This window comes from Balaenoptera physalus (genome assembly GCF_965194825.1).
Source record: "Balaenoptera physalus genome assembly, chromosome: X".
Lineage (NCBI taxonomy): Eukaryota > Metazoa > Chordata > Mammalia > Artiodactyla > Balaenopteridae > Balaenoptera > Balaenoptera physalus.
This window is the reverse complement of record NC_138903.1, coordinates 82,651,390-82,676,442: the sequence shown is the minus strand read 5'-3', so window position 1 is coordinate 82,676,442 and position 25,053 is coordinate 82,651,390. Positions and strand designations below refer to the sequence as shown.

At 45.0% G+C, this 25,053-nt stretch overlaps 1 pseudogene across 1 annotated transcript; it reads left to right on the top strand.

The window, feature by feature from the left end:
* Positions 1-11,089: 11,089 nt before the first annotated feature.
* Positions 11,090-18,980, top strand: LOC309653046 (uncharacterized protein CXorf49 homolog pseudogene; annotated as a pseudogene). Its single transcript has 5 exons — positions 11,090-13,239; positions 13,769-13,845; positions 14,113-14,205; positions 14,743-14,784; positions 14,889-18,980. The product of its transcript is annotated as an uncharacterized protein CXorf49 homolog pseudogene (transcript).
* The last annotated feature ends 6,073 nt before the right edge of the window (positions 18,981-25,053 follow it).

Genomic DNA, 25,053 nt, shown 5'->3' with positions numbered 1-25,053 from the left:
TAGGAGGGGGATGATGCAGAAGTCACCAAACCCCACGACAGGGTGTCGGGATGCTCAAAATGTTGGATTCGCTGGAGGAGGCTCTCGATCCTACTCTGTGATCCTATGATGTCTGACAGCTACTGTGGGTGTGGATGGAATGAGATTGGGAAGGGTGGCTCCTCAGAGTAGCTCATCTTAGAATCAGGGGACCCATATATGAGACCACCCAACATGAGCTACCCGGGACAGGGGCAGGATGGGCGCAGTGAGGATGGGAAGTAAGGAGTGACTGCACCTGGACAATGGGAAGCACTTGGGTCCACCCTTCCCCCATATTCTCACCCTGACTCGCTTCCAGAGTTCATGGCATGAGCTCAGGTGGACAGACCACATGTGGGATGGGACAGTCACAGACCTCAGGGTCAGAAAAGAACGTTCGTGGGACTTAATCCTTCCACTCAAACCCCTCCCTGGAGAAGGTGGGCTTGACTGCTTAGTTTACAGCTTTGACCCTGAACCTGATCCACTGGTTATTGCTTGGCGGTGTAGCACATCTCGCTGCTGTCTGCGTAACTAAGTTTGGCAGAGACCTTCCAGCTGAGGTTTCTGCTCACCGAGACGTGCAGGCAACTTGTGCCCGGGGAGAAGTCCAGCACCAGCACCAGCACCGCCTGTCGGCAGAGGGGGTCTCGGGGCTGTGGTCACCAGTGTGAGGAAATAGAGAAGCTTGTTGAAAGGGAGGTGACATGGGAGGGCGTGACCTCAACCCTTGGTGATGCATTTTCCCTGCCTCCCTTCCCTCCACTGAGCACACAATCTCTCTGTTCCGTGTTCTGACCAACTACCACAGAAAAATGTTGCTGGAAACATGTATATCACAGGCTGTGGCTTGGCCCTGAGCTTTCCAGTTCCAGAGGGAAATAGTGGCAGGTCATACATCTGGCCCCCGTGTGTAGGAGGAGGTCAGAACCCCACCCTCATTCAGTTCACCCCATTTGCCTTTCCCCTCAAGCCCCTTCTCCAGCCTGGGAGACAGTGGCGGCTGGCCTGGAGAGCCCTAGACCCCATCCTGCCTGCTTCTGCTCCCTGCCCAATTACTGGGAAGATGCCCCCTCCCCACCTGACCCGCTCCGCACCAGCACCAGCCCAACCACAGGCCAACTGCTCTCTCTGACTCTTGGGGGGAACTGATACAAACAAAGAAGGTAGGTGTAGGTGAGCTCTGGAGAGGGAGCTGGGTGTGGTGGGCAGAGTAATCATGCCCAAAGATGTCCAAATCCTAATCCCTGCTCTGGGACTCCAGAGTCCTTGCTTTGAGCCCAAGATCTTAAAACTGGAAGGAAAAATAAAAGCTATTTCCTCTACGTTCCGGCAAGTCCGCTGCCTGGTACTTCTTCCGGAGACACGCTGGTACCTGTAGTGTACAAGAACACAGGCACAAGGGTGTTGGTGATGGGAAAAACTGGGAACACTCCAAATTCCCATCAGTAAGGAAATGGATGAATGCAACGTGGCTTAGCATCCAGTAGCATAAAGCGTGGCAGTCCAAAGGAATGCATCAGGCCATTCTCACAGCTTTCGAAAGCATCCGCCTGACTTCAAGCTGCAAGTTGCAGAACGATGGCATCAGATCCACATTAGTCAATGTTTTTAAATCCCAAATTAATCCTATCTAATGTTTGATAACCTTTGGGTGTATGTTTCAAGGTCTGAAAGACGGTTTTCACTAGATGTTAAAATGGTGGGATAGCTCCTAACAGGACCCAATAGGTTTATGGAACAAATTTATGGCCTTGGATCTCCCCAGATTGGCTAGGATGGTGTACAATTGGTTTCCTTTAGGCTCAATGTCACCTACAGGTAGCCTTGAAAACAGCTGCTGTCATTCTGCTTTCAATGTTGGCATGTTGGGTTCAATCAGTTTTCCAATGGTATGATTATTTGGCGGCAATATTTATTCCTTCACTTGGAATAGAAGATATCATTACTCATATAGAGGCTTTAACAAAATTCACCCAGCAATCCTTAAATGATAGTAACCAAGCCATTTGTTTGCTCAGTTCAGAAATTTCCATGATGAGAAAAGCAGTCCTACAGAATTGCATGGCCCTCAATATTCTAACACCTCTCAAGGGGGAGCTTATGCTATAATACACAGTGAATGTTGTGTTTTTATACCTGATGAGTCTTGTAATGCAACCCCCCCTTATGGTGCGTCTGAAAAATCAGATTTCCACTCTGAATGATCCTCTTCCCAGTTTAAGGGAAATGCTAGGAAAATGGTTTGGTTCAAGAGGATATTGGCTTACATCTTTACTAATGATATTGTTCCTCCTATTGCCAACTTTGATTACAGTTTGTGTAACTTATAAAGTTTTAGTTTCTTGTTTTTTGCGCTGTGTATCACCTGTTCCTACTAAGATAACGATATCTAAACAACTGGGAACTACTGATCACATCTATAGTTCTCTATAAAATAATGGACATGCACAATGCACATGCAAGGTAAAATTGGTGCAAGTCCTATTGGACAACTTGGAATTGACCGTTATTCCTTGCCAGACATCTTACTAGTACCACCCCCTAAAAGGAAAGAAAGAACCGGGCTATTAGGACCCAGCATCGAGGGACATGATGGACCCAAGGCAGGTAAAGAACAACCCTAACATTTAGGGACCCAAATACTTGATCACCTAATGCTTTCTATTGAAAGATTAATGATCAAAAGTGGAATTAATGAAATAAAATTATTTTCAGGCAGGACAAGAAAAATTTTAAACGTAAAATTCTCTCTGCCCATTTGAGCCACTACCCCCTCCCCTTTAGTGTGATTTGTGCATCACATTATACATTAACTAGATCCCCTTAAAAGATACAGGAATGCCCACACGCCAGAAAAAAAAGAAAAAAAAAAAAAACAAAAAACAAAGAAAGAAAGAAAAGAAATTTCCTCCTGGAACCAGCAAGGTAACTCCTGAAGAGTAACTTTCCTTTCTCAATCCTGTAATGGGTCATTAATACCCACTACTCGCCTTGTTGGACTATGTAAACTATTAATATGCTACTTTGTCTCAAAAACTTATATAACTGTTTTACCTCCAATGGGTGGAACAGTCCTCAGAGTTTTCTGAAGATTGTCTCCTATGTTATAGTCCTCAGGTTGGCTCAAAGAAAAATTTCCATTTTTCTTAGATTGACTATTGATTAATTTTTTTGGACAACACAATGAAACCAAAAGATAACAAATCACAAACCTTAGGCAGACTGACCAAGGAAAAAAAAAGAGATTCCTAAGGAATCACTAAAATCAGGACTGAAAAAGGAGACATCACCATTGAGCCTATTGAATTTTAAAAGTTATAAGAAAATAGTATGAAAAAATTTATACCAACAAATTAGACACATATATGCAATGAAAAAATTTGTAGAGAGACACAAACTTCAAAACAGACTCAATAATAGACAGTCAATTAAATTAATAATTAAAAATCTTCCCACAATGATGCGCCTGTCCAGATGGCATCACTGCTGAATGCTATCAAACATTTCAGACGGAAATAATAGCAACACTCCAGAAATTCTTCCAGAAAATAGAAGAGGAATGAACACTTTCAAAATAGCTCTAGTAGGCCAATATTACTGTAGTGTGAGCCTCTGACAGTTTTTTTTTTTTTTTAATTGTAATGCAAGTGCCTGACATTAAGCTTCTGATTGCTGAGGCACCACTTCAAAGACAGCTATATCAAAAAGAACAAATTGCCAGCTACACGACTAGGTAAAGAGCCAGGCCACCACACCCCTGAAGTTTCCTTTGTTTTAGAGATCTCTGATTGACTTAGATAACTGACCCTTTGGCTGCTTGTTTTTCCCTTCTTGTACTCTAATTCCCATTCTGTTTTAAATTCATCAATAAAGAGTGAATCTGAGAAACCCTAGGCCCCTCACTCTTGACCCCGATAAAAACATAACCCCAGGTCCCAGCTCTCTTTCTCCACCCACAACCTTTCTGTGTGGTCCAAGGCATGCCATGTACCCTCCAGGACTTGTGAGTAATAAACTTCCTCCTTTCAAAGTTTCCTAAAGGTTATTGCTGAGGTGCATCTTGCAATTATAATAAGAACCACAAGGGCTAGTTCAACCACAACATTGGTTCTGAAAGGGGAAATATCTGTGGGGGCTCGCCTTGGAGTCCAGGTGAGTGCCTCCAGGTATTTCTAGCTGACAGTATCACTATCGATTGGCTGAGACCAGCACAATTACCCTGATGCCCAAAACACACAAAGACATCCAAAATAAAGAAAATTGCATACCAATCTTTCTCATGAATATAGATGAAATAACCCTCAAGAAAATATTAACAAACTGAATTCAGAAACATATAAAAAGGATTATATACCATAACCAAGTGGGATTTATTCTAGAAATACAAGGTTGGTTTAACATCTAAAAATCAATTTATGTAATACACTATTCTAAAAGAAGAAAGCACTGAAACATTATCATATTAACTGACACAGAAACAGCATGTGACAAAATTCGACCACCTTTCATGATAAAAACAATAAAAAACTATAGGAACAGAAAGAAATTTCTTCAGCATGATAAAGAATATCTATGAAAAACCTACAGCTAACATCATATTTAGTAGTGAAAGACTGCATACTTTTCCCCTAAAGTCAGCAACAAAGACATGCTCACTACTTTTATTCATTATTGCACTGGAAGTTTGAGCCAGTTCAAACAGGGAAGAAGAAGAACTAAAAGTCATCCAGATAGGAAATAAAAAAGGAAATTTTTTTATTCTCAGATGACATGATTTCATATGCAGAAAATCCTAAGGAATCCACAAAAATGGTTCTAATGGTAGAACTAATAAGGAAGTTCAACAGATCACAGAATACAAGATTAATACATAAAACAAATTTTATTGCTATATACATGTAGCAAATAATCCAAAAATGAAATTAAGGAACACTTAATTCTAGTTACAATAGCATCAAAAAGAATAAAATGCTTAGGCATATATTTAACAAACCAAATGTAATACTTATGCACTGAGAAACACAAATTGATGTTTGTTGAGAGAAATTAAAGATGATCTAAATAAATGGAAAGGCATTGCATGTTCATGGTTGTAAGACTCAATATTTATATGGTAATTCTCCCCAAATTGATATATAGATTCAATTCAATCTCTATCGACATTTCAGCAGGCTTTCTTTGTAAAAATTCACAGGCTGATCCAAAAATTCATATGGAAATGAAAAACAAAACAAAACAAAACAAAACAGAATATCCAAAACTACTTTGAAAAAGAACAAACCTGGAAGACGTCCACTTTCTGATTTCAAAACTATAAACTATTACTATAATACTACTATAGTATACTATACTACTATAGTATTAGTAGTATTATAGTAATAGTTTACTATAATAGTAAACTATTTACTATAAAAATACAGATAATCAAGTTAGTGTAGTACTGACATAGAGATAGATCAATGGAACAGAATTGAGAGTTCAGAAATAACGAACTCTCCTTATATTTATGGTCAATGATTTTCAATTCAATGGGGAAAGGATAGCCTTTTCAACACGTGGTGCTGGTACAACTGGATATCATGCAAAAATACAAACTTAGAACCTGACTTCACAGCACACACAAAACTTAATGCAAAATGGATCAGAGACTTAAAAGTAAAACCTACAACTATAAATCTGTTAAAAGAAACCCTAGGAGAAAAATCTTTGTAAACATGAGTTAGGCAATGATCTCTTAGATATAACACCAAAAGCATGATCCATAAAAGAAAAACTTGATAAATTGGACTTCATCAAAATTTAAAACATTTATGCTTCAGAAGGCACTATTCAGAAAATGAAAAGACAAGGTGCAGACTGGGAGAAAATATTTGAAAGTCACAGATCTAACAAAGAACTTGTATCCAGAATAAAGAATAAGAATAATAAATAAATAAGAAAATGACCCCATTAAAAAATTGGGTAAAAGATTTGTATAGACATTTCACCAAAGAAGGTATAGAAGTGGTTAATAAGCATATGAAAGGATGCTCAGAACCACTAGTCAGTAGGGAAATACAAATCAAAACCATAATGAGATACCATGTTGCAAAAACAATAGGATGGCTATAATCCAAAATACAGATATTAACAAATATTTGGATTTGGAGAAATTTGAATCCTCATACACTTCTGGTGATAATGTAAAATAGTTGAATCTCTTTGGAAAATATTCTGGTATTTTCTTAAAAAGTTAAACATAGAGTTACCATATGATCCAGAATGTCCATTCCTAGGGATCTACCTAAGAGAACTGAAAACATATGTTCACAAAAAAACTCATGAACTCAAAATGTATATGAATATTCGTAACAGCGTTTAGTTTGGGAATATTATCCATAATATTCCCAAACTAAACATAACCCAAATGCCCATAAACTGAAGAATGTATAAATAAAATGTGGTATAGCCATACCATGGAATATTATTTGGCAATAAAAATAACTGAAGTACTGATACATGCTACAACATGAGTGAACCTCAAAAACATTATATTAAGTGAAAGAAGCCAGACACAACGTACTATATATTGTGTGGTTCCATTTATACAAAATTTCCTAACTAGGCAAATCATAGAGACAGAAAGTAGTTTATTACTTGCCTATAGGGCTGGGGTGGGTTGGGGGGTAGGGGGTGATGGCTAAGGGATACAGGGCATCTTCTTGGGCTAACAAAAGTATCCTAAAATTGATTGTGATAGATGCACAACTGGGAATATATGAAAAGCCACTGAATAAGGCATTTTATTTTTTAATTTATTTTTATTGCAAAAACACATAATATGAAACCGACCTTATTAACAAATTTTTTAGTGTACAATGTTGTTAACTATGTGAACATTGTTGTAATCAGATCTCCAGAATTCTTCATCTTGCACGACTGCAAATCTATACTCATTGAACAACAACTCCCCATTTCCCCCTCCCCCAAGCCCTTGGCAACCAGGATTCTACTTCCTGCTTCTAAGAGTTTGACTACTTTAGATACCCCATGTAAGTGGAAACATGCAGTATTTGTCCTTTGTGAGTGGCTTACCTCACTTAGTATAATATCCTCAAAGTTCATCCATACTACAGCGTATAGCAAGATTTCCTTCTTTTTAAAGGCTGAATAATATTCTGTTATATGTATACATTATATATACTACCTTTTATCCATTCACCTGTTGATAGATATTTAGGTTGTTTTCATCTCTTGGCTATTGTGAACAACGGTGCAATGAACATGGGAGTGCAATAATCTATGCAAGATCCTGATTTCAATTAGTTTGTAATGTAAATGTAAATATACGGAAGTGGGAATGCTGGATCATATGGGAGTTCTATTTTTATTTTTTTAGGAACTTCCATACTGTTTTCCATGGTGGGTGCACCATTTTACACTCCCCCCAGCAATGCACAAGGGATTCATTTTCTTCACTTCCTTGCCAACACTTGCTATTTTAAGTTTTGTTTTTTTTTTTCTTTTTAATACTGGCCATCTTAACAGTTTTGAGGTGATAACTCATTGTGGTTTTGAATTGCATTTCTCTGATGACTAGTGATGTTGAGCATTTTTCATATACCTGTAGGCCATTTATGTGTCTTCTTTGGAGAAATATCTAATCAATTCCTTTGCCCATTTTTAAATTGTGTTGTCTGTTTCTTTGTTTTTGAAAGCATAAGCCACAGACTGGGAAACAATATTTGCAAAGCACACATGGTAAAGAACTTGTATCCGAAAGAGATAAAGAACATTCGATATTCAGTAATAAGAAATCAAACAACCCAATAAATAATGAGCAAAAAAAAAAATCGAACTGACATTGTGCTTACTGGATGGCCAGTAAGCTATTGAGAAGATGTTTGACCTCATTAGTCATTAGGGAAATAACTAAAGCCACAATGAAATACCACAACATAGCTATAAGCATGGCTGAAATAAAAACAAAATACAGACAATACCAAGTGCTAGAGAGACTGAGGAACAGCTAGAACTCCCCTGCATTGTTGGTGAGAATGCAAAAAATGGTACAGACGCTCTGGAAACAGTTAAAAATACACTAACGATTCAATCCAGCAAGTTAACTCCTAGATATTTACCCAAGAGAAATGAAAACTTACATTCGCAAAAAATCTGTATGCAAATGTTTATAGCAGTTTTCTTAGATGCTTGGGTGACTGCACACTGGCACTGGACACAGACATGTCTAGGACTACTGGCCACAGGTTCTGAGCTGACATTGATCCCGGAAGCCCAAAGTGTCATGATGGGGCCCTGTTAGAGTGGGGCTTATGAGGTTCTGGCAGTAAAAGGAGTTGGGGATAGATATCAGTTCACGGTGAGCTGACTGGGTCCCTGGACCAACATAGTGGTCATTTCTCCAGTCCCCAGGCTGATAATTCTAAGTGATACACTTGGCAGTTGGAGCAATGACCTGCACATTGGGTCATTGGTCTGTGGAGTAAGAGCTATCACCTTGGGAAGGCCAAGAGGAACCTCTGACACTGGCTCCCACCCCAGGCCAAGAGAGTAAGTCAAAACCAGTATTGGATCCTGGTGAGTGTAGGGGGGTACAGCAGAGATTAGTGACATCATTGGAGATGTATGGGATGCAGGGGAAGAGCAGGTAGGAGAGCCACAGGGACGAAGAGAGTGGAGAAGGTGAGAAGAAGTTCTGGGAGTCTCTCTATGGGGCGGGGGGGAGGAAGGGAGTGGAAATGGTGAGAGGGAAGACGGAGGCTTCCACTGGATCCACTGGTAATGTTTCATAGGATGCTGGTGGATGCAGGAGATTTTGCTATATCCTTCCTTATTCATTTTAACGTATTTGAAATAGCACACCATGACTTAAAAAGTCACTGGGAGAAGTGGAAGAGGGCGGTATCCACAAACAGGCAGGCACCATCGGGGGCAGGCTCGAGGAGGAGGATTGCAGATTTACAGTGCACCCAATCTCCCCTGCTCTGTAACTTCTCCAGCATGGCCAGCTTCTCAGGTGCAGACCCAGAAAACTGGGCCTCTGAGTTCCACAGACAAGAGGGGTTCAGACATCCCAGGACTCTCCAGGAGGTCAGCCAGAGCAGGATGCAGGAGAGAGAGGTGACTGAAGGCAGAGGAGTATGAAAGGGAAAGAGCAGAAGGAAGGTATGGGAGGAATGGAGGGGTGTCAGAGTAGGAGTTGGGTGGCAGACAAGGGAAATTCTAACATCCATGGGCCATATAGAAACCAAGAGAGGGACCACTCCCCAGACATCAGTACTGCTCAGCTCAGGGAAGCTGAGAACTGACAGTTCCAAGAAAAATTGAGAGACACCTGGCTATCCACACCCACCGCCATCACAACTGGTAGGCCTTGGTTGTGCGTCCTTCAAAACTTTAAAACATACTTGTACATATACTTGAATGAATTCTCATATATTACATAGGATTGACTGGTGTGTGTGTGTGCCCACGCACGCAAGTGCTTTAATTTACAAGTGTGAATCCAAAGCCATCGTTCTGCAACTTACAGTTTGAAGTCAGGCGGATGCTTTCGAAAGCTGTGAGAATGGCCTGATGCATTCCTTTGGACTGCCACGCTTTATGCTACTGGATGCTAAGCCACGTTGCATTCATCCATTTCCTTACTGATGGGAATTTGGAGTGTTCCCAGTTTTTCCCATCACCAACACCCCTTGTGCCTGTGTTCTTGTACACTACAGGTACCAGCGTGTCTCCGGAAGAAGTACCAGGCAGCGGACTTGCTGGAACATAGAGGAAATAGCTTTTATTTTTCCTTCCAGTTTTAAGATCTTGGGCTCAAAGCAAGGACTCTGGAGTCAGACTGATTGGTTTCAATCCTGCCGCTGATCCCCACCAGCCGAATGACCTTGGGTCAGTGGCTGAACCTCTCAGTGCCTGTTTCCTCACCGGTAAGAGGCCAGTAATAGTTGGTACTATAGTTCTAGGCGTGTCACGCGGATGCATTACTATTTATGCCCAGCGCTTAGAAGAGTGCCAGGCACAGAGTCCGTGCTGGCACTAAGTTGCTTTCAATGGATTCTGCCAGATTACCTCCCAAATGGATCTCTTGCACCACCGCCACAGGGGTGTGCTCCTAACCTCTCCCACCCTCGGAATGGTTAAGCTCTTTGAAGGTTGTCAACCTAGTGTGTGAAACCCGATTCGTGGTTTTAGCTCACATCTCCAGGATCAGCGGTGGGGAGCATCTCTTGGGGTGTAACTGGCCACTGCGATTTCCTCTTCTTTGAATTTGCCTCAGAGCGGGGGAAGGGCTGATGGAGCGAGGCCAACCCCAGTCTGTCCGCCAACCCCAGTCTGTCCGCCAAACCCGCCTGCCAATAACGTTTGCTGAGCCACATTTGATGGAGCAGTTGAGACAGAGACCTTACAGAACGAAAATACGATCCCTTTGCTCTCTGGCCGACCCCTGATCACCGACTGCGGGACTCCTGTGCCCATTCTCCTGTTGGGTCGTAAGGCTTGCGGTGGAAGGGAGGCTGGCAAATGCTTTCGGCGCGTGCTAGGCGTCCAGCGCCTCCATCCTGACGTTTCATCCTCACCACCCGTGGAGCCCAGCGCCCTCACTCCCCGACCCCCTGTGTGGATGGGAGACGGAGGCTCAGAGCTGTGACTCTAACCGGAAAGGGGGGGCGGGACAGGAGGAGGCGGGCCGAGAGGCTTGACAGAGGGAGGCACTCCCACCATCCCCTTCGCCAGCCCACTGCCCGGACCGCCCACAGGCCTGGGGGCAAACCAGAGGCCCTCGACCCCATTGGTTAGGCCTCGAGACGGCAGGCGAACAAGGCGCCCGCTGGTTGGCGGGGCCCGGACCAATGAGGAGGCCGCGGCGCGGGCGTGGGAGGCGCGCGGGAAGCCGCGCGTCGTCTCGTTTGAGGCGAGTTCGTGCGGCGCGTGAGGTGGCTGCCGCTGCTCTCTGAGCGCCGCCCGCCTCACCCGCCGTGACCGCGACCGCGACCGCGACCGCGACCGCGACTCGGGCCATCGACCGTCGCCCCGGTTCCGGCGCCGCCAGGGTCGCGACATGAGCTCCCCCGATGAGGTGTCTGTGTGGGGAACGGGTTTCGGCCCAGAGGGCGGGGAGCGGGCCGGCGTCGGCCCGGCCGGCCCCGCAGTCCCGTGGGGACCCGACCCAGGCCCCGAGCCCGGGGAGCCGCGGAGCGGCGAGGGCGGGGGCGGCTTCCCGGACCCCGAGGGCTTCCAGTCGGAGCGGGAGATGCTGGAAGCGGGAGGGCCGGTGCCGTGGGGCCCCGAAGGCCGACCTGGCTCCCCAGCTGACGACACGAGGGACCTCGTGGACCTGGACGAGGAGTCTGCGGCGGCCATCTTGCTGCATCTGGCCGAGTGGGACGTGCTGGGCGTCCGCAGACACCCGTCCCTGGAGAGCTGCGCCGCCTTCGAAGTGTCCGCCGTGTGGGCCGGCCTCGAGGCGGGTCCCGGCGGTCGAGGAGCGCCCGACCAGAGCTGTGGGGAAGCGCCGCCGGCTCCGGCCCGCCCTCTCCACCTCGGTGGGCCCGAAGCGGGCCGGGCCTGGGGGAACCCTGAGAGAGGCCCTAAGCGTAGGTTGAACGTGGCTGCGGATCGCCAGCGGCTCCCCGAGGAAGGCCTGGCCTGGCTGCTGTCCGACCCCGAGTTCTCAGATGAGTTCAGTGAGACAGAGCTGATGACGGTGAGCACTTACCCCAGAGGAGGAGGCCAGGCCGAGCCCAGCACACCCGAGGATCCCGGGGACACTCCCAGACACTCGAATTTCCAAGTCAGGGAGAATTTCCTTCACGTGCCAGGCTCTTCCCTGTCCTCGGCTCCGCGAGGACTCACTTCGGTTGTGGAAACGCAGGACGTGGGAGAGCAGGGCATCTCTTCCCCTAAGAAAATGCGGAGCGTGCTCTGGGGGAAGGGGGGCAGCAGGTCCAGCTACCCGGGAGCTGCTGCTGCTGCTGCTGCAGGTGGCCTGCCGCGGGTCACTCCTAGGAAGAAGGGGGCCCAGGAGAAGAAATCCCTCAGGGGAGCCTCCAAACTTGCCCTGGGGACAACCTTCCCTTCCGGGGGAGAGCGAATCTCGGCAACTGCCCTGGAACCGGCCACCTTGCCCCCAATCTCTGCTATTCCGCTGCTTGGGAGATCCAAGAGGTATACCTTGGTCCCTTGGGGAACCGAACAGTCCAAGCACACCGGCGCTGGGAAGAAATCCGTGGCCAGGCGGGCAGGGGAGTCTGAGGCGGTGGCGGGAGAAGATAAGGACCCAAATAGAGACCCAGCCGCAAAGGGCCAGGTGAGTAGGCCATGCTCCTCCTCTCTCCCCACTCTTCCCCCACCCCCGCTCCAACCGCCCCCAGGACACACGTCTTCACCCATGCTGCCTCTGTCCATCCCTCAGGGGTCGTCATTGGGTGCCCCTCGGTCACTGGGTCATTAGGATGCCAGATCGGGCTCCTTTTGCTAGGGACAAACATTAAGGTAGCACTTCGGGTGTGCTGGGCCCGGTTCTCCACCCTTGGCCTGTTTCCAGCCTCCTCTGCGAGACTGGGGCTGGGATGGAAGGGAGGGCTGGTAACTGAATTGGGTCGGGGGATCCCTTAAAAGCTTCCCCGAAAAGCCTCAGTATTTAGACTCACCAGCTTCCTGAATCCTACTTCCTAGCTGTTCCCCAGACCTTCCTTGCAGGGGACCTGGGCTTTCTCAGTGCCCCACTGTTGTCCCTAGATCAGCTCTGCCTGCTGGCCTGGGGCTGACTGAGGGAGAAAGTGCTAATGAGATCAGCCTTTCAATTCCCTTCCCAATTCCCTGCCTCACCCCGGCCCCGAATCACACAACTCACTCACTCTCTCACTCTCACTCTCTCTCTCTCTCTCTCTCTCTCCCTCCCTCCCTCTCTCTCTCTCTCTCTCTCTCTCTATCTCTCTCTCCCTCTCCCTCTCTCCCTCTCTCTCTCTCTCTCTCTCTCTCTCTCTCTCTCACACACACACACACACACACACACACCCTTAGTCCAAATCGGTGAGAAATTCTTGTTTCAGATGCCAGCTTACAGGCCAGGCACATCTTTTCCACGCATGCATCGTGGAAAAGCCAGCAGTGGCGACCTCAACACCAGAGGCCCCCAAGATCCAGGAAACTCAGAGCCCTTGGCCCTGAACCCAGGAGAAGTCATGCCCAGGGGGCCTGTCCCCTCAGGTGAGTGTCGTGGGTTTGATATGAGGGGAGGGGAGAGGGGTTGAGGACAGAAACCTCTGGCTCTGTCTCTGCTGGGGGCACAGCCTTGCTCCCAGGCAGCTTCTCCCACAGGAGACGGGGTGCTGGCAGGGCTGGCCTTGAGCCACATCATCCTCTGTGTGGGGTTTGTGCGGCCGGGGTGATCGGTGGCAGTGCCCCAAACAGCTCCTCCGGGTGTAGACTTGCAGGGGAACAGCCTTTTCTGTTAAGTCCCGTTCGCCCACATTGCTCTCCCACGTGCTGGCTGTGGCTGCAGCTCTGGGAGGGTCGCATCCAGAGCCACAGTCTTTGGGGACCGCGGTGGCGAAATGGCTGCCCCCGGGGAACAGGGGAGGCAGGCCCAGAGAGAAGGTTCGGGCTGCTGGGCAGAGCAGGGGCGGCTTGTTGCCAGCGGAGGGTGGTGCTGCCTCACCTCACGTTAGACCCCGCTTGGCCCTTTCCACCTCACTGGGAGCCTGGGAAGCTGGATTGTGTGTGCTTTCCCTCTCAGGTGACCGGGAGCCACTTGACCATCCCCCAAGACCGGAAAGGCAGCAGCAGCCACTGGGAACGCCGGGCTGTCCTTGGGTAATGCTTCCTCTGGCTCCTGGAAATGCAGGCCCAAACTCGAGGGCGGGATCTGGGTCCAAGTTCAACTGACATGTGTGGGGCCCCCCCTCCCCTGCCCCCATCGCGTACCCCACGGAGGGAGCCCACCTCCTTTCCACTGAGGAGCCCTTGCCAGTCTAGCCACCCGGCTTTGGGATGGAGGGCCCTGGAGAGAGGAGAAGGTGGAGGAGAGAGGAGGCCAGAGTATACTAATCATTTCTCTTCCTCCTGTGTCTGCTGGCCTAGTGTCTCGTGCTACAGAGAGAAATAGACGACCTTAAGGAGCAACTTGGTATGAGGAACCAGGGACGGAGAGCGGTGTCTTAGTGCAGAACCCAGGTGGGCACCTGGGGTGGGGATGGGCTGCAGGTGCAGTCGGCCTCGCAGGGACCAACATCCCGGTGGGGAGGAGAACCTAGCAGGCCTGGCCCTGGAGCCGGCTGTGCATGTACAGCTGGGCGTGTGTACAAGTAGCAAAGTACTGTCTGGACTGCATGCACACTTTGCCAACCAGACCAGTCCTAGGGAATCTCCTTCTGATAGGACTTTTAGAGATGCCTCGTTGATTTTTTCCTTGAACTGCTGCTTGGTGTGGCTTCTAAGGTTCTTGTTGGATTGTTTGTTTGTTTGTGTGACGAGTTCTGACTGGTTGTAGCACGGCCCACAGCACGAGAGCTGCTGGCACATTTTGTTTCCCTTTAGGAACCGGTTCCACATTCAATTTGGGTGGTGGGGAGTGATCAGGCCCAGAGCTCTTTGCATCGGGTCTGGAGGGGGTTTCAGGTTGCAGGGCTAGGCGGTTCCTCACGGGGATAGGGGGACGGGCTTCTATATCCCTCTGTCTGGAGCGCCTGCTAATGCCTGTCCCTGTTGCAGCCGCCATGCAGTACCTGGCTGACAAGTTCCAGACCCTTTGAAGTGAGCGTTACACACACCGTACCCCTTCCCACAGTCCTGGCTGTTGAGCAGGGCTGGGGGCTGGCCCTGGCTTGAGGCTCTTCCCTGACTCCGCTGTTTCACAGGTTGAGCCCAGCGTCTTCCTGCAAGAGGAGCAGCTGGTACCTTTGGGGCCCGGGAGCTGTGGCCAAGCTCGTTCCCTCCTGTTCTGCCTCAGCTAGGGCTTCCTCTCCCCCTTGTTTTGCCCCCGCCCCGCCCCAGTTTCACAGCAGTTTCCAATTAAAGCACCTCTCATATTCTGTGTTCTGTGTTCTGCCTTCTCTCTGGAGGGGTAGGGGTAGGGGTAGGGGGCCGGGGCGGGGTGCTGCTCCACGTCAGAGCCTTTTCCAGAACAGTATCTCTGGCATCCTGTGGTGGGGACTCTGGGCCAGCCTCTGCTACCATCCCTGCAGTCAAGCCAGCGGAGTGTCCCAGGTCTGGGTCCTGTGTGGGCTCTGCCAGGCCACATTGGCACGTCCTCCCTTTACCCCCGAAGGCCCTCTTCTGGTTCTCTCCAAACCCCCCTCCTCCTTTGGGGTCTGGCGGTTCCCATTCATCTCTGCCATTCCCCCTCCCCATCAGCAGGAACTCATGACCCCCTTCCAGAGCTCCAATCTGGAAGCTTTCACATCCTCCCTGCCCTAGCCAGCTGACCACCCTCCTCCAGCCTGGTCGTCTCTATACCCTTGAGTGGAAATTGGCCCGTCAGGTTCTATGGCAAGTGTGGTTAGTAGGTCTGTGTTCTTGCATGGTCCCCGTCAAATACTCTTCCACCCGCCCCATGACACAGATTTTCCTGGAAATGATATTTCCGTGTCCCAGCTCAATCTCCCAGACTGCCTCTTTAGGACACACGAGATTGAGTCTGAACTCCATGTTCGATTTCCCCCTCACTGGAGGTTGGGGAGCACTTCCTTCCCTCAGCCGGGACCCAGGGCTGTACCAGCCTGAGACTCAGAGGGACAGATCTGTGTTTGAGTGAGGCGAGGGTGGTTCTGCCTGACACCCTTCCCGAAAGACCGGTGTTTTACTACACACAAGGGGGTATGATGGTAGATAGGACATTCCAGGTTGGTGACTGTGTGTCCCTGTGTGTGAATAAAAGTAATCAGGGATAATCTCCCTTGAGGGAGAAAGATGTGATTCAGGGAGTAAAGGGAGTAGAGGCTGGTCCGGGTTCTGTAAGGCACTGAATGAGCAAAAGCAAGGGTCGCATCTGTTTTGTTCAAGGGTTGTTGTTAAATTCCCAAAACATAGGAGGGGGATGATGCAGAAGTCACCAAACCCCACGACAGGGTGTCGGGATGCTCAAAATGTTGGATTCGCTGGAGGAGGCTCTCGATCCTACTCTGTGATCCTATGATGTCTGACAGCTACTGTGGGTGTGGATGGAATGAGATTGGGAAGGGTGGCTCCTCAGAGTAGCTCATCTTAGAATCAGGGGACCCATATATGAGACCACCCAACATGAGCTACCCGGGACAGGGGCAGGATGGGCGCAGTGAGGATGGGAAGTAAGGAGTGACTGCACCTGGACAATGGGAAGCACTTGGGTCCACCCTTCCCCCATATTCTCACCCTGACTCGCTTCCAGAGTTCATGGCATGAGCTCAGGTGGACAGACCACATGTGGGATGGGACAGTCACAGACCTCAGGGTCAGAAAAGAACGTTCGTGGGACTTAATCCTTCCACTCAAACCCCTCCCTGGAGAAGGTGGGCTTGACTGCTTAGTTTACAGCTTTGACCCTGAACCTGATCCACTGGTTATTGCTTGGCGGTGTAGCACATCTCGCTGCTGTCTGCGTAACTAAGTTTGGCAGAGACCTTCCAGCTGAGGTTTCTGCTCACCGAGACGTGCAGGCAACTTGTGCCCGGGGAGAAGTCCAGCACCAGCACCAGCACCGCCTGTCGGCAGAGGGGGTCTCGGGGCTGTGGTCACCAGTGTGAGGAAATAGAGAAGCTTGTTGAAAGGGAGGTGACATGGGAGGGCGTGACCTCAACCCTTGGTGATGCATTTTCCCTGCCTCCCTTCCCTCCACTGAGCACACAATCTCTCTGTTCCGTGTTCTGACCAACTACCACAGAAAAATGTTGCTGGAAACATGTATATCACAGGCTGTGGCTTGGCCCTGAGCTTTCCAGTTCCAGAGGGAAATAGTGGCAGGTCATACATCTGGCCCCCGTGTGTAGGAGGAGGTCAGAACCCCACCCTCATTCAGTTCACCCCATTTGCCTTTCCCCTCAAGCCCCTTCTCCAGCCTGGGAGACAGTGGCGGCTGGCCTGGAGAGCCCTAGACCCCATCCTGCCTGCTTCTGCTCCCTGCCCAATTACTGGGAAGATGCCCCCTCCCCACCTGACCCGCTCCGCACCAGCACCAGCCCAACCACAGGCCAACTGCTCTCTCTGACTCTTGGGGGGAACTGATACAAACAAAGAAGGTAGGTGTAGGTGAGCTCTGGAGAGGGAGCTGGGTGTGGTGGGCAGAGTAATCATGCCCAAAGATGTCCAAATCCTAATCCCTGCTCTGGGACTCCAGAGTCCTTGCTTTGAGCCCAAGATCTTAAAACTGGAAGGAAAAATAAAAGCTATTTCCTCTACGTTCCGGCAAGTCCGCTGCCTGGTACTTCTTCCGGAGACACGCTGGTACCTGTAGTGTACAAGAACACAGGCACAAGGGTGTTGGTGATGGGAAAAACTGGGAACACTCCAAATTCCCATCAGTAAGGAAATGGATGAATGCAACGTGGCTTAGCATCCAGTAGCATAAAGCGTGGCAGTCCAAAGGAATGCATCAGGCCATTCTCACAGCTTTCGAAAGCATCCGCCTGACTTCAAGCTGCAAGTTGCAGAACGATGGCATCAGATCCACATTAGTCAATGTTTTTAAATCCCAAATTAATCCTATCTAATGTTTGATAACCTTTGGGTGTATGTTTCAAGGTCTGAAAGACGGTTTTCACTAGATGTTAAAATGGTGGGATAGCTCCTAACAGGACCCAATAGGTTTATGGAACAAATTTATGGCCTTGGATCTCCCCAGATTGGTTAGGATGGTGTACAATTGGTTTCCTTTAGGCTCAATGTCACCTACAGGTAGCCTTGAAAACAGCTGCTGTCATTCTGCTTTCAATGTTGGCATGTTGGGTTCAATCAGTTTTCCAATGGTATGATTATTTGGCGGCAATATTTATTCCTTCACTTGGAATAGAAGATATCATTACTCATATAGAGGCTTTAACAAAATTCACCCAGCAATCCTTAAATGATAGTAACCAAGCCATTTGTTTGCTCAGTTCAGAAATTTCCATGATGAGAAAAGCAGTCCTACAGAATTGCATGGCCCTCAATATTCTAACACCTCTCAAGGGGGAGCTTATGCTATAATACACAGTGAATGTTGTGTTTTTATACCTGATGAGTCTTGTAATGCAACCCCCCCTTATGGTGCGTCTGAAAAATCAGATTTCCACTCTGAATGATCCTCTTCCCAGTTTAAGGGAAATGCTAGGAAAATGGTTTGGTTCAAGAGGATATTGGCTTACATCTTTACTAATGATATTGTTCCTCCTATTGCCAACTTTGATTACAGTTTGTGTAACTTATAAAGTTTTAGTTTCTTGTTTTTTGCGCTGTGTATCACCTGTTCCTACTAAGATAACGATATCTAAACAACTGGGAACTACTGATCACATCTATAGTTCTCTATAAAATAATGGACATGCACAATGCACATGCAAGGTAAAATTGGTGCAAGTCCTATTGGACAACTTGGAATTGACCGTTATTCCTTGCCAGACATCTTACTAGTACCACCCCCTAAAAGGAAAGAAAGAACCGGGCTATTAGGACCCAGCATCGAGGGACATGATGGACCCAAGGCAGGTAAAGAACAACCCTAACATTTAGGGACCCAAATACTTGATCACCTAATGCTTTCTATTGAAAGATTAATGATCAAAAGTGGAATTAATGAAATAAAATTATTTTCAGGCAGGACAAGAAAAATTTTAAACGTAAAATTCTCTCTGCCCATTTGAGCCACTACCCCCTCCCCTTTAGTGTGATTTGTGCATCACATTATACATTAACTAGATCCCCTTAAAAGATACAGGAATGCCCACACGCCAGAAAAAAAAGAAAAAAAAAAAAAACAAAAAACAAAGAAAGAAAGAAAAGAAATTTCCTCCTGGAACCAGCAAGGTAACTCCTGAAGAGTAACTTTCCTTTCTCAATCCTGTAATGGGTCATTAATACCCACTACTCGCCTTGTTGGACTATGTAAACTATTAATATGCTACTTTGTCTCAAAAACTTATATAACTGTTTTACCTCCAATGGGTGGAACAGTCCTCAGAGTTTTCTGAAGATTGTCTCCTATGTTATAGTCCTCAGGTTGGCTCAAAGAAAAATTTCCATTTTTCTTAGATTGACTATTGATTAATTTTTTTGGACAACACAATGAAACCAAAAGATAACAAATCACAAACCTTAGGCAGACTGACCAAGGAAAAAAAAAGAGATTCCTAAGGAATCACTAAAATCAGGACTGAAAAAGGAGACATCACCATTGAGCCTATTGAATTTTAAAAGTTATAAGAAAATAGTATGAAAAAATTTATACCAACAAATTAGACACATATATGCAATGAAAAAATTTGTAGAGAGACACAAACTTCAAAACAGACTCAATAATAGACAGTCAATTAAATTAATAATTAAAAATCTTCCCACAATGATGCGCCTGTCCAGATGGCATCACTGCTGAATGCTATCAAACATTTCAGACGGAAATAATAGCAACACTCCAGAAATTCTTCCAGAAAATAGAAGAGGAATGAACACTTTCAAAATAGCTCTAGTAGGCCAATATTACTGTAGTGTGAGCCTCTGACAGTTTTTTTTTTTTTTTAATTGTAATGCAAGTGCCTGACATTAAGCTTCTGATTGCTGAGGCACCACTTCAAAGACAGCTATATCAAAAAGAACAAATTGCCAGCTACACGACTAGGTAAAGAGCCAGGCCACCACACCCCTGAAGTTTCCTTTGTTTTAGAGATCTCTGATTGACTTAGATAACTGACCCTTTGGCTGCTTGTTTTTCCCTTCTTGTACTCTAATTCCCATTCTGTTTTAAATTCATCAATAAAGAGTGAATCTGAGAAACCCTAGGCCCCTCACTCTTGACCCCGATAAAAACATAACCCCAGGTCCCAGCTCTCTTTCTCCACCCACAACCTTTCTGTGTGGTCCAAGGCATGCCATGTACCCTCCAGGACTTGTGAGTAATAAACTTCCTCCTTTCAAAGTTTCCTAAAGGTTATTGCTGAGGTGCATCTTGCAATTATAATAAGAACCACAAGGGCTAGTTCAACCACAACATTGGTTCTGAAAGGGGAAATATCTGTGGGGGCTCGCCTTGGAGTCCAGGTGAGTGCCTCCAGGTATTTCTAGCTGACAGTATCACTATCGATTGGCTGAGACCAGCACAATTACCCTGATGCCCAAAACACACAAAGACATCCAAAATAAAGAAAATTGCATACCAATCTTTCTCATGAATATAGATGAAATAACCCTCAAGAAAATATTAACAAACTGAATTCAGAAACATATAAAAAGGATTATATACCATAACCAAGTGGGATTTATTCTAGAAATACAAGGTTGGTTTAACATCTAAAAATCAATTTATGTAATACACTATTCTAAAAGAAGAAAGCACTGAAACATTATCATATTAACTGACACAGAAACAGCATGTGACAAAATTCGACCACCTTTCATGATAAAAACAATAAAAAACTATAGGAACAGAAAGAAATTTCTTCAGCATGATAAAGAATATCTATGAAAAACCTACAGCTAACATCATATTTAGTAGTGAAAGACTGCATACTTTTCCCCTAAAGTCAGCAACAAAGACATGCTCACTACTTTTATTCATTATTGCACTGGAAGTTTGAGCCAGTTCAAACAGGGAAGAAGAAGAACTAAAAGTCATCCAGATAGGAAATAAAAAAGGAAATTTTTTTATTCTCAGATGACATGATTTCATATGCAGAAAATCCTAAGGAATCCACAAAAATGGTTCTAATGGTAGAACTAATAAGGAAGTTCAACAGATCACAGAATACAAGATTAATACATAAAACAAATTTTATTGCTATATACATGTAGCAAATAATCCAAAAATGAAATTAAGGAACACTTAATTCTAGTTACAATAGCATCAAAAAGAATAAAATGCTTAGGCATATATTTAACAAACCAAATGTAATACTTATGCACTGAGAAACACAAATTGATGTTTGTTGAGAGAAATTAAAGATGATCTAAATAAATGGAAAGGCATTGCATGTTCATGGTTGTAAGACTCAATATTTATATGGTAATTCTCCCCAAATTGATATATAGATTCAATTCAATCTCTATCGACATTTCAGCAGGCTTTCTTTGTAAAAATTCACAGGCTGATCCAAAAATTCATATGGAAATGAAAAACAAAACAAAACAAAACAAAACAGAATATCCAAAACTACTTTGAAAAAGAACAAACCTGGAAGACGTCCACTTTCTGATTTCAAAACTATAAACTATTACTATAATACTACTATAGTATACTATACTACTATAGTATTAGTAGTATTATAGTAATAGTTTACTATAATAGTAAACTATTTACTATAAAAATACAGATAATCAAGTTAGTGTAGTACTGACATAGAGATAGATCAATGGAACAGAATTGAGAGTTCAGAAATAACGAACTCTCCTTATATTTATGGTCAATGATTTTCAATTCAATGGGGAAAGGATAGCCTTTTCAACACGTGGTGCTGGTACAACTGGATATCATGCAAAAATACAAACTTAGAACCTGACTTCACAGCACACACAAAACTTAATGCAAAATGGATCAGAGACTTAAAAGTAAAACCTACAACTATAAATCTGTTAAAAGAAACCCTAGGAGAAAAATCTTTGTAAACATGAGTTAGGCAATGATCTCTTAGATATAACACCAAAAGCATGATCCATAAAAGAAAAACTTGATAAATTGGACTTCATCAAAATTTAAAACATTTATGCTTCAGAAGGCACTATTCAGAAAATGAAAAGACAAGGTGCAGACTGGGAGAAAATATTTGAAAGTCACAGATCTAACAAAGAACTTGTATCCAGAATAAAGAATAAGAATAATAAATAAATAAGAAAATGACCCCATTAAAAAATTGGGTAAAAGATTTGTATAGACATTTCACCAAAGAAGGTATAGAAGTGGTTAATAAGCATATGAAAGGATGCTCAGAACCACTAGTCAGTAGGGAAATACAAATCAAAACCATAATGAGATACCATGTTGCAAAAACAATAGGATGGCTATAATCCAAAATACAGATATTAACAAATATTTGGATTTGGAGAAATTTGAATCCTCATACACTTCTGGTGATAATGTAAAATAGTTGAATCTCTTTGGAAAATATTCTGGTATTTTCTTAAAAAGTTAAACATAGAGTTACCATATGATCCAGAATGTCCATTCCTAGGGATCTACCTAAGAGAACTGAAAACATATGTTCACAAAAAAACTCATGAACTCAAAATGTATATGAATATTCGTAACAGCGTTTAGTTTGGGAATATTATCCATAATATTCCCAAACTAAACATAACCCAAATGCCCATAAACTGAAGAATGTATAAATAAAATGTGGTATAGCCATACCATGGAATATTATTTGGCAATAAAAATAACTGAAGTACTGATACATGCTACAACATGAGTGAACCTCAAAAACATTATATTAAGTGAAAGAAGCCAGACACAACGTACTATATATTGTGTGGTTCCATTTATACAAAATTTCCTAACTAGGCAAATCATAGAGACAGAAAGTAGTTTATTACTTGCCTATAGGGCTGGGGTGGGTTGGGGGGTAGGGGGTGATGGCTAAGGGATACAGGGCATCTTCTTGGGCTAACAAAAGTATCCTAAAATTGATTGTGATAGATGCACAACTGGGAATATATGAAAAGCCACTGAATAAGGCATTTTATTTTTTAATTTATTTTTATTGCAAAAACACATAATATGAAACCGACCTTATTAACAAATTTTTTAGTGTACAATGTTGTTAACTATGTGAACATTGTTGTAATCAGATCTCCAGAATTCTTCATCTTGCACGACTGCAAATCTATACTCATTGAACAACAACTCCCCATTTCCCCCTCCCCCAAGCCCTTGGCAACCAGGATTCTACTTCCTGCTTCTAAGAGTTTGACTACTTTAGATACCCCATGTAAGTGGAAACATGCAGTATTTGTCCTTTGTGAGTGGCTTACCTCACTTAGTATAATATCCTCAAAGTTCATCCATACTACAGCGTATAGCAAGATTTCCTTCTTTTTAAAGGCTGAATAATATTCTGTTATATGTATACATTATATATACTACCTTTTATCCATTCACCTGTTGATAGATATTTAGGTTGTTTTCATCTCTTGGCTATTGTGAACAACGGTGCAATGAACATGGGAGTGCAATAATCTATGCAAGATCCTGATTTCAATTAGTTTGTAATGTAAATGTAAATATACGGAAGTGGGAATGCTGGATCATATGGGAGTTCTATTTTTATTTTTTTAGGAACTTCCATACTGTTTTCCATGGTGGGTGCACCATTTTACACTCCCCCCAGCAATGCACAAGGGATTCATTTTCTTCACTTCCTTGCCAACACTTGCTATTTTAAGTTTTGTTTTTTTTTTTTCTTTTTAATACTGGCCATCTTAACAGTTTTGAGGTGATAACTCATTGTGGTTTTGAATTGCATTTCTCTGATGACTAGTGATGTTGAGCATTTTTCATATACCTGTAGGCCATTTATGTGTCTTCTTTGGAGAAATATCTAATCAATTCCTTTGCCCATTTTTAAATTGTGTTGTCTGTTTCTTTGTTTTTGAAAGCATAAGCCACAGACTGGGAAACAATATTTGCAAAGCACACATGGTAAAGAACTTGTATCCGAAAGAGATAAAGAACATTCGATATTCAGTAATAAGAAATCAAACAACCCAATAAATAATGAGCAAAAAAAAAAATCGAACTGACATTGTGCTTACTGGATGGCCAGTAAGCTATTGAGAAGATGTTTGACCTCATTAGTCATTAGGGAAATAACTAAAGCCACAATGAAATACCACAACATAGCTATAAGCATGGCTGAAATAAAAACAAAATACAGACAATACCAAGTGCTAGAGAGACTGAGGAACAGCTAGAACTCCCCTGCATTGTTGGTGAGAATGCAAAAAATGGTACAGACGCTCTGGAAACAGTTAAAAATACACTAACGATTCAATCCAGCAAGTTAACTCCTAGATATTTACCCAAGAGAAATGAAAACTTACATTCGCAAAAAATCTGTATGCAAATGTTTATAGCAGTTTTCTTAGATGCTTGGGTGACTGCACACTGGCACTGGACACAGACATGTCTAGGACTACTGGCCACAGGTTCTGAGCTGACATTGATCCCGGAAGCCCAAAGTGTCATGATGGGGCCCTGTTAGAGTGGGGCTTATGAGGTTCTGGCAGTAAAAGGAGTTGGGGATAGATATCAGTTCACGGTGAGCTGACTGGGTCCCTGGACCAACATAGTGGTCATTTCTCCAGTCCCCAGGCTGATAATTCTAAGTGATACACTTGGCAGTTGGAGCAATGACCTGCACATTGGGTCATTGGTCTGTGGAGTAAGAGCTATCACCTTGGGAAGGCCAAGAGGAACCTCTGACACTGGCTCCCACCCCAGGCCAAGAGAGTAAGTCAAAACCAGTATTGGATCCTGGTGAGTGTAGGGGGGTACAGCAGAGATTAGTGACATCATTGGAGATGTATGGGATGCAGGGGAAGAGCAGGTAGGAGAGCCACAGGGACGAAGAGAGTGGAGAAGGTGAGAAGAAGTTCTGGGAGTCTCTCTATGGGGGGGGGGGGAGGAAGGGAGTGGAAATGGTGAGAGGGAAGACGGAGGCTTCCACTGGATCCACTGGTAATGTTTCATAGGATGCTGGTGGATGCAGGAGATTTTGCTATATCCTTCCTTATTCATTTTAACGTATTTGAAATAGCACACCATGACTTAAAAAGTCACTGGGAGAAGTGGAAGAGGGCGGTATCCACAAACAGGCAGGCACCATCGGGGGCAGGCTCGAGGAGGAGGATTGCAGATTTACAGTGCACCCA